Here is a 10,873-nt window from a genome sequence, read left to right on the forward strand (position 1 = left end):
AGTTAAGGGAGGCTGGGCCAAGCCCTGATGACCTCCTCCATAGGTCAGGTGTAGTAATTGTCAACTTATGATATTTTTAACTCATGATGGTTTTGTCGAGATGTAATCCCATCATAAATTGAGAAAGATCTGTATGAATATGAATTTCCCAACTGAGCACTACTGGCCTCTTGGTGTAGATTAACCAAACTACAGTATGTTAACAAGTTGGAAATAACAGAATGTCTTCTTCTTTTTTTTTTTTAAGATTTATTTGAGAGAGAGAGAGCGTGTGTGCATTGGAGCTGGAGGGGCGGGGGGGGGAGAGAGAATCTCAAACAGACTCCACACCGAGTGCAGAGCTGGACATGGGGCTCAATCTCACGACCCTGAGATCACAACCTGAGCCAAAACCGAGAATCTAATGCTTAACTGACTGTGGCACCCAGGTGCCCCAGGGATATGTTTTCTTAAAGCCATATATGTGCTTAATGGATTTCATTTGTCCCTCTGTCTAGATAATGACAGTAGAATAATCTCTGTAAAACAACTTGGCCTCTACACATTCAAGTGGTAGACCAACCAGAGAATACATGTGATGGTGGGGAAGGTGAAAATAATCTGTTTTCTCTATCATTTATAGTAAATAAAATATAAATAATCCAGCATGTTTAGATGTTTTAAGATACCAAATAGCCTAAATAGGGCTTATCTGAAATAGCAAGAGGATCAAGATCAGTCTGCATATATACATACAATTATTATATATTTCAAGACTTTGAGAAATCTATTCCCATGCCAATCCATCCTTCTTTTCCAAAGAACCTCATAGAGGTACCAAAAACAGAGAAGTTCAGAAAGAGGCAAAGGAAATCAATTCACCCAACTAAAACAAGAAACATGATATCACAAGAGAGAAGATTCTAGAACAAAGCAATAGCTGGTTGGCTTTTGAATGACTTAGAGAAGAAATTCATGCTCACTAGAAGCAAGAATCAGTTGGTCAGCAGCCTTATGATAGGCAAATGATAAAATTAGCACAGATGTAGCATTCAGACTTCAGCAAGACATTTGCTAACTTTCATCATAATATACATTTGGGCAAAACAAAGAAAGATCACTAAATGTTACAACAAATGGATAAATTAGTGAGTGAGTACATTCTTTTTGAGGCATTCCAGTATTTGAAGTGAGTTAAAGAAAAAAAAATTACGTGAACTAGGAGTTGTCATTTTTAGAAGTATGAGATGAATGTATTTGTATGTTGTTTTTAGAAATATGTGTTGCTATTTTTAGGAATATCTGCCCTTGATCTATTTAAGTAATTTATTAATTATAGGAATGCCTTTAATGAAAATTGGAAGATATGCAGATGCAAATGAAAGCCTTTCAAGAATTTTTTTCCTCAATTACATACAGTAGTCCCCGATTTTAGGATAAACTTAGTTTCTCCCAAATATTGCTGATATGAAGCTTCACTGTTTTCATACAAAGCAGAAACATTAGCTTTATTTAAGTAAATATGCATAAAGGATAATGTGTCAAATAGTTCCAAAGTTTATTTACTATTTGGTCAAATATATGGACCTCTTCATCTCTCAAATGGCATCTGGGCAAGCCTTGAGGATTATTTTGAAACTATTGCTATTTTCCATTATTTCCTTAGAGACTCTTTCTGGCCAAATGCATTATGTTGTGATTTGCAATTTCTATATAGAATAAATGCTGGAATCAATGCAATATTTTCCCACTTGAAACTACTCAAAGAGGAATGCTCAGGTGACAAAATATATTTGGTAACTACATAGTGAACTTTGATAGCAACGAGCATTCAAAAGAGAACATATTTGATGCTGCAAAGTCAAATATTTATTTATCTATGGAGAATAAAATGGGAAATTACCAAATTAAGGAAAAGTATTGATTTATAAGCAGAGCCTTGCATTGACTGTCAAAAACATTTTATCTAGTGAGATGTTCCATTAACCAGCTATAACTATAAGAATTCAAGCCCATTTTTTTTCTTATGTTCATCTAAGGAATAAAACAGCTTCTTATTGAAAAATGGTGGCTTATCATGTGTGTTTTTTTAAAGGTGGTTTCTATTTTTCAACTTGTTCTTTATCATTTGGTCTTTAAAAGTGAAAAGATTGGCATCGCCATTGTTCTAAAACTACACAGCCACGTTTTTAATAGTGGCTCACATGACTGGGACCTAAAAGAGAAAACTGGCCTTTTATATTTATACAGGATCTGTGAATATGGTTTACTTTTCTTTGATATTAGGGCAATCTATTTTCTATATATACCTATGTGTGTCTATTTTAGTTTATCATTGGTTGTCTTTGAATAGTTGCCCACTTAAGCAAAATATGTACCAACATCTGAGACAGATATTGGAAATACAGAGTCAAACAATACACGTCACAGCATTTACAGGGGAAACTGGATTTAAATAATAAACTATAAAGACCTATAATAATAGTCTCAAAAGTATGGAGAAGGCATAGAATTAGTGCAAAGTGGTGAGGTATTAGCCCTATCCGGGGCCATATTAAGGAAGAGCTTTCTCAAGTAGGTAACATTTGAGATGAATTTTACATGATATTGACACAAACTTCAGAACCAAACAGTAATTGATTTTTTTTACAAATTATAAACAAAAATTGAAGATTGCAAAAATCTAGTTATTTATTTTCAAGATGATAATGCATGATTTGACACCAGCAAATTTTATGACACTTCTTATTTGGCTGTTTTTAAGCTCTTCCCGATCACCTTTGTTATCAACAAAATGAATACAACTTAAGCTATCCCTGTTTGAGAAACCGCTTCATGAACAAAATGATGGCCGGTGGGGCGCCTGGGTGGCTCAGTCATTAAGCGTCTGCCTTCGGCTCAGGTCATGGTCCCAGGGTCCTGGGATCGAGCCCCGCATTGGGCTCCCTGCTCCACGGGAAGCCTGCTTCTCCCCCTCTCACTCCCCCTGCTTGTGTTCCCTCTCTCGCTGTATCTCTCTCTGTCAAGTAAATAAATAAAATCTTTTTAAAAAAAAAATGATGGCCAGGGAACTTAGATTATATCTCTACACTTTAGCTTAACATCATTAAAATTATTTTTCTCACTGCAATATAAAAATACTGCTTTTGCAAAAGATGTACCAGAAGCCCATATAAGGACATACTTTGTCCCTGTGGTAAAATACCTTATGTTAGTTTTCTCTAATAACTTGGGCATCTGTCATTGATATAAAGGAACTCAGAGGATCCAATGCACCTTTTTCCATAGTAAGTTTCATGGAACAGAGTGTGCGCAGATGAGGCTATAGATACCATACCCATATCCTTCATGAGCTGAAGGTTGTTTAGTGGGAACAGCTACGATGTATTGTGTGAAGACATACTTCTGAAGATCACAGGAACTTGCCCCAATTTTTTCTACACATGCTCCTAAGAGCAAGTTTCAACCAAAGATGGAAATAGAAGTCTTCAACCAAAGATGGCATATAAATAAAATAACCCTGTTCCCTCGTCCCTTGGTTGAGAGAACTCCAAGACACAGTCACTGCCTCTCTGTATCCTCCAGGAGGATTGTGCTGCAGTTGTTCATGGTGGTAATTAGCTCCAGACTGGGGTTCAAATGGGCTTCCTTCCTTTCCCTGGGTCACTTCTCCATGCCACTATTGGTGTACTTGGGGATCAGCTCCTAAATGAAAGGCATAACTTTGAACTGTTGTATCAGGGTCAGCTTCTTAGGGAACCCTAAGATGGAATATTGATAGTTGCGTATTTATTTTTAAGGAACCTGGTAAGATATACTAATGTGTGATATGAAATATTCTACAACGGACAGTAGTGTTTCACAAACTTATTTGACCAAAAAACTCGTTTTATTTCTAATTTTGGTAAGTACATTTTTTATGAATTTTCCACAGAACAATCTTTACAAGATGCCTTTAAAGATCTACGAAGTTTCTGTTTCCTCTTAATGTCATTACTTTATCCTCAGTTCTCAAAAGGATGAGCACTCAAACATACCTTTACCACCTTTTGCTGAGTCGATCTTTATTATGAATGCCCCAGTTAATTCTGAGTAAAATTCTGAGACATTTTTTTGTCATTTATTCCACCCATCCTTTTTGGTTCACCTTTATTTTGATGCCTTCATGCTGGCCTTAGTTCTGATACTTTCCTCTACAAGAGACTGGTCCTTCACAACTGTGGGGTCATTGAAGATTTTCCTGGGGTGTCTAAAATCCTTCTATCCAAACTAACCCAAATGAGAAAAAAAAGTTTAAGGGAAAAATATTTTATTCTAGTTTAAAACAGGAGATCTTCCTCCCAATTTCACACCTCACCTCCATCCCCCACATCAATACAATTATTTTCTATTATAGTTTAACTTATTCTTTTCTTGAGGTTGACTAATAATAATTTTTTGTTTCTCAGGCTGGTGCAAGGAACAGAAACACACCTGAGGGGTCAAAAAAGTAAAATGTCCTCTTGCTCATCTTCCTTCTCCTCCTCTTCCTTCCTCAGTAATAAGGGATAAGGCATTAGAAAATACGTCAAACATTCCAGAGCCTCTGAAAAATATTGAGTTTGATCTCCTATATGCGATAAATCTAATATAGCTCAAACAAATAAATAAAAACTATGCTTTGAGTGACAGCAGAAAATGATAACTTGATTGTTATATTCTCATTAAATCCTTGTTACAGGGGCACCTGGGTGGCTCAGTCGTTAAGCGTCTGCCTTTGGCTCAGGTCATGATCCCAGGGTCCTGGGATCAAGCCCCGCATCGGTCTCCCTGCTTGGCAGGAAGCCTGCTTCTCCCTCTCCCACTCCCCCTGCTTGTGTTCCCTCTCTCGCTGTGTCTCTCTCTGTCAAATAAATAAATAAAATCTTTTTAAAAAGTTGAATTTTTCTCTAGTAGTCATGATGGTGGGTGGCTTGGAGTCCACGGAGTTGCTGTCCTTCCCAAGAGGCAAATCACACTCTTTTCTGGTTGGTTGATGAAACACCTCTCCCCACCCTCCCACTAGATTTAGAAAACTCTTGGTCTACTACCATCATCCCTCTGCTGAGGTCCCTTCAGTGCTCTATGCAGCATGTTTAGACTGAGACTCAGACACACAAACTCACTCTTCTTCTCATGTGACTTCCACCTGATCCTTGAGAAAGGCTCACATGTCCCTTGTTCCAACAAATTCTGGAAATACAGTTGCTTCCCCAACTTCAGCTTTCTCCATTTTTGTCACAGACAAGTTCAAACAAACTTTTGTACTTCGAGTTTCTCAGTACAGACTGAACAATAGGGCAAAGTGTCTAACTGTAGGCAGCTCAGGTGAAGCTGCCCAGTGATTTCATCGCATCCCCTCTCTCCTGACTCAAGAAGGTACGATGGGGTTCTCATTCAGCTCTCTCCAACAACATCCCTTCCCTGATTTTATTAAATTCACTGTGAATTGTGTAAGACTGTTGAATCACAGACCTGTACCTCTGAAACAAATAATACATTATATGTTAAAAAAAAAAAAAAAAAAGAAAAGAACAGGAAGGGAAAAATGAAGGGGGGGAAATCAGAGGGGGAGATGAACCAGGAGAGACTATGGACTCTGAGAAACAAACTGAGGGTTCTGGACAGGAGGGGGGTGGGGGGATGGGTTAGCCTGGTGATGGGTATTAAAGAGGGCACATACTGAATGGAGCACTGGGTGTTATACGCAAACAATGAATCATGGAACAGTACATCAAAAACTAATGATGTAATGTGTGGTGATTAACATAACATAATAAAAAAAAAAAAGAAAAAAATTCATCTCCTGGGACCATTTCTCTCCACATGTGGGGCTAGAGATGGTACTCCATGAATCAGTCTTCATGGTGATGGGACTTACTGTCCACGTGCTCTCCAAAATAATTTTATGTGAAGTTTTCTCAAGATCTTAACTCCTTATGCCATCTGTAGGATGCCAGTGATCCATCTGCATACCTATAATATCAACTATAGAACTGATTTTCTAACAAATTCTGTTAAAATTTTCTTTATAAAATCTAACACTTCTTATAGTCTTTTTTTCCCCCACCTATTACTTAGGCCTCAATCCAGATTTCCATTTTGACAGCCTATGACATTAGCATAGTCTAGGCATAACTATGTAACATAATACATATTTATTCAATAAATAAATTATTACATGAATAAGTGTTGAATAAAGTGATATTTAGGATGCTGATGGCTCTCAGCAAAAGAAGACTGAGTTATCTACTTATTTCTGGGGCAGAATAAGTAGATTTAGAAGGAAATAAAATTTACTGAGAAATTCTGGGATATAAAATGTTGGGGTGCTAAAAAGTATGTTATGGATTATTTATTTATACATAAAATGTAAGTATTCTCTTTTATTCATGAGTGGTGTACTCACAAATTGTCTATCAAGTAACAAGCATATAAAACCCTTTTAAAGGCCTTCATTTAAATTGCTATTATGATATCTCAGAGGCAATTGATACTGAATGTAGCAAGGATTTATTTATTTATTTATTTTTAAAAGATTTTATTTATTTATTTGACAGAGAGACACACAGCGAGAGAGGGAACACAAGCAGGGGGAGTGGGAGAGGGAGAAGCAGGCTTCCCACGGAGCAGGGAGCCCAATGTGGGACTTGATCCCAGGACCCTGGGATCATGACCTGAGCCGAAGGCAGATGCTTAACGACTGGGCCATCCAGGCGCCCCGAGAAAAATTCAACTTAAACATTGCCAAGGTTCACAGCAAATCGATGCCAGCTTCCCAAGTCAGGGCTTGTCGAGAAAAACCCTCCTTCTTCTCCATCTCATTTGCTCCAATCCCTGGAAATTTGGGGGCTGTCAAGATACAGAGGGGAAAACTGAGGCTCAGACAGAGAAGTGAACATGCTGACCACACCCCACTTTTCGAAAAGCTAGCTGTTTTGAAGGCAGGTGCAACTTGGAGGATAGGCTTCAGAATGGCTTCAGAGTTTGTATCATTATTAAGCATTAAAATTATTGAATTGAGACTGTGTTCTGTGACTTAAAATGGCAGCAGAATGTTTCATTACAAAAGATTGACCAGTGGACCCGTGGACCCCACCCAAGTTTCCATTCAAATGCGGGGGAAAAACTAACTATACTGAATAAATTTATGATTAGAGAGTGACAGAATCAGATCTCTCCCACAAGTCATGCATTTTTTCTACAACTTTTTGTTATTTTCTGGAATTTTGCTAGGCACTAAGTGGACATATAATATTGTACCAGTTACTGCTTCTGCTCTATAAATATCAATATATTTGAAGATGTTTGGACCATTGTGTATACTAAATTATAAGTAATACTTACTGCAATTATAGTATGTGAGAGGTATACATAAATTCATTCTAAATTGTTATAACTCTAGTTGGATGAAGTTTAGATGCTCAAAACTACAATGGTCATGACTGAACAAGGTTTTCCAGGATTAATAAAAGACATCTGAATGCACATGATAGAGCAGGTAATCCAAGTATCATACACAAAGTCATAAAACTCAAAGGAGGAAGATACTTTTGCAGAAATGCTCTAAGGTTTTGTCCTGTTTCTGTACTTCTCTCTCTCTCTCTCTCAATAGAGTAAATAATACTCCACAGAAGATGTATTACTTAAAGTAATAATTTAAAACCAGTGTAATATTTTAATGGAAAGAACATGATGCTATGAACATTCACCCTGAATTCTCACCAGACATCTCTGTGACTTAGAACAATTTATGAAATAATACTGGACCTTCATTTTCCCATCTGAAAAGCAGTCCAGATGGCTAAGATCTCTTTCAACTCTAATTTTTTGAGATAGTATCATTTCACTGTTTGTTTTATAAGATAGGCTTTTCAGGAATAACTAAAGATTTTTTTTAATGATACTCTGAGAAATGACCTATAAAATATGAAGGGATATCTAAAAAATATTTTATTTAAAACAATATCATCATCATTTGTCAATAATCAGATCCGAGAACCATCAAAGGTGACCCATCAAATGGATTATCTGCTGGAGTTCTGGGTATGAAGATTAGCAAGAACCACAATATTATAGACTGTAGGATAAAATTAAATGCCATGAGGAAATTGATCAGGAAGCTGAACTAGCATTAAACTCATCCCACACCCCTTTTTTTTCAGGTAAGAAAAAGAAGTCAGGAAACCTTTCTTGAATTACAAGGATAACGTTAAAGGATAATTTTTTTTTTTTACTGTCCCTGTCTGGTTCAAAGCAATAAAATAATTTTATTTTATTAACACAGCAATAATATACAGTTTTGTAAAAATTCCCAAAAATGTTCAATATGTAGATCTAGAGATAAGGGATTTACTTAGAGCTAACTTAATAGGAATTAAGACACTATCTATCACCATAACAATAACAAAACCCAGCTGCTTAGGATTGAGCAATTTTCTTCAAATGTTTGTTTTTTATTCAAGCATTTATTCATTTAACAATATATTTTTTGAGGAATCACTATATGCGTAGCCCCATACTAGGTCTTGGGAATATAGTTGTGATCAAGACAAAAAGTATCCCTGCCTTTATATAAAGGACCTTAAATTATATTGTAGGAAGACCAAACTAGTAAGTATTTAAATAAATAAATTTCATAAATGATAGACGGATGGATAGATAGATAGATAGATAGACAGAAAGTATAAAGAAAATAAACAATGTGGTATACTTGAGGCTGGTAATTTGCAGAAGGATGTTTTAAAAAGTGTGCCAGGGAGGCAGCCTTTGAGGAAGTGTCATGTGAACAGAGATAAGCCAATCATGAAAAGAGCTGAGATAAAGCAGAGCAAGAACAAAGACCTATAAAGTAGAAATAGATCATAATGGAGATTGGGTTGCAGGGCACTCGAACTTATCAGAAGAATCAGTAATTCAGCCCTTTCTGTTATTTTGAAATTGGCAATTGGAGATGATTCAAATAATTAAAAAAAGAATTTCAGTATTGCATTCTATCCTACCAAACACATCTATAGTAAATTCATTCAAAATCTAGATGGTGGGAGTTTTTGTTTATTGTTGTTTCTAGATCACTGTTGTAACCAAATGTTTACTACATCATATTATTGAGATAAATAATATGAACACATTAGACCTCAGCTGCACAGGAAGTGTCTCTATATGCAGAAAGAAAAATAAGAGTACATTGTGATGAGTTTTGTCACTAACCAGGTAAAGCTACTGAGTGCATTTTCCTTTCTCTACCCAGTATTTGGATTCAGCTCTCCTGTGCTATTGGATCTGCCAATTTAGTTGTGATTGTTCCCAAACAACCTTCAGCAGTGTCATCTATGTTCTGAATGACTTAATATAGCTGAGCAACATTTACACTGGGTCCAGAATAATCCTGACTTGAATAAAAGACTGCATTATTACTAGCTATAATGAGTCCAGGGTGTAATTATATACAAGAGTCACAAACATATTTTGTAGTGTTCTGACAATAATAACCCAAGGTACTGTACATATGCTTGTAATTCTCATCCCAGTCAAGCTGGCATCCATGGTTGATCATTTGGTATTTAGATTAAAGGGCCAATTATGAAAATATAAGCTGGGTACGGGATGAGTCACACGTACAATATATAACACAGATGGTCAAAGAAATATCCAGCTTTTCTAACTACTAATATTTTCCCAGTCATTCTTATAAAATATTTATGATAAGAAGCACCATTTTTAAGATGGCTTAAATGTATGAACAGGCACGAAAAGATCTGGCCAAAATCAGGCAGTGAATAAAGGCGGTCTTTTTTTTCCCAAGACTCTTTCTGTTGGATTTATCAACCCAGCCCACAGACCGTACCACTTTGTAGGTTTCTTTCCTTTTGCTTACTTCAGAGATCAAATGACTTTTAAGATCGATTTTAAATATAATGTACAAACTCAGTCATTTTACCATTATTGTGATTTTTAGTGAAGAAAATATTTTTTAAAGAAATAATCACATTTTAGGTCTCATGACTAATGTTGTGATAGTTTTAGCAAAATGATATAAATATTAACAATCAGCTAGAAGATACATTTTGGGGTCCTTCTGAGGTCTATGAATAACCCATTGATGCTAATTTGAAGGATATACACATTAAGAAAATATTTCCAAACTATAATTGTGATTTGGGTTACAAATACTATAAACAAAAGCACAACACCAATGGAAATAAACAGTAAGTAGAATCTTTCTGTGAGTGCATCTCTGCACCTCTCCAGAGAAACATTTACAATTACAGGTATTTCTTGTACACAGATTTTTTTTAGAGCTGTTATATTTATCATATTTTTTAGAGGAAAACAGCAGAACAAAAGTCATTGGATGTAGGAAAAACATTGATGAATATACAAATATACTCAGGAAGGTGAGCATGATCCTTTCTGTTCTCTCCAGGGTTTATTGCCATTTGCCATTTGCACACTGCCATTTCAAATTCTTGCCAATGTAGACACAACACACAGCTCAACATTATTATCCATATATCAATCAGTGAAACACTTTGAAACTCTTAATGGGAAGGAAAACAACATCTTATAAAACAATGGTTTATAATTACTATCATTATTATTGACTATTTATGGGAAGATATTTTGACATTTGAGTTATCATATTATACATTATATCCTTATATAATCTTTTCCCCAGAACGCAACTAAAAGTGTGTATTGAAAACTGGATCTAACAGTATCACGAAGGCTTCATTTTATCAATCTTTTATTTATATCCACACTGGTTAGGTCATGTTTCAGGGGAAGCAATAAGCATTGTTTTGCTAATTCTTGAGTTGCCACAGTTCTTCATTTGAAGGAATTTAAGATCTGTAGAATCTTAAGGAAAAATACC

This window comes from Halichoerus grypus, chromosome 13, assembly GCF_964656455.1.
Source record: "Halichoerus grypus chromosome 13, mHalGry1.hap1.1, whole genome shotgun sequence".
NCBI classification, from domain to species: Eukaryota; Metazoa; Chordata; class Mammalia; order Carnivora; family Phocidae; genus Halichoerus; species Halichoerus grypus.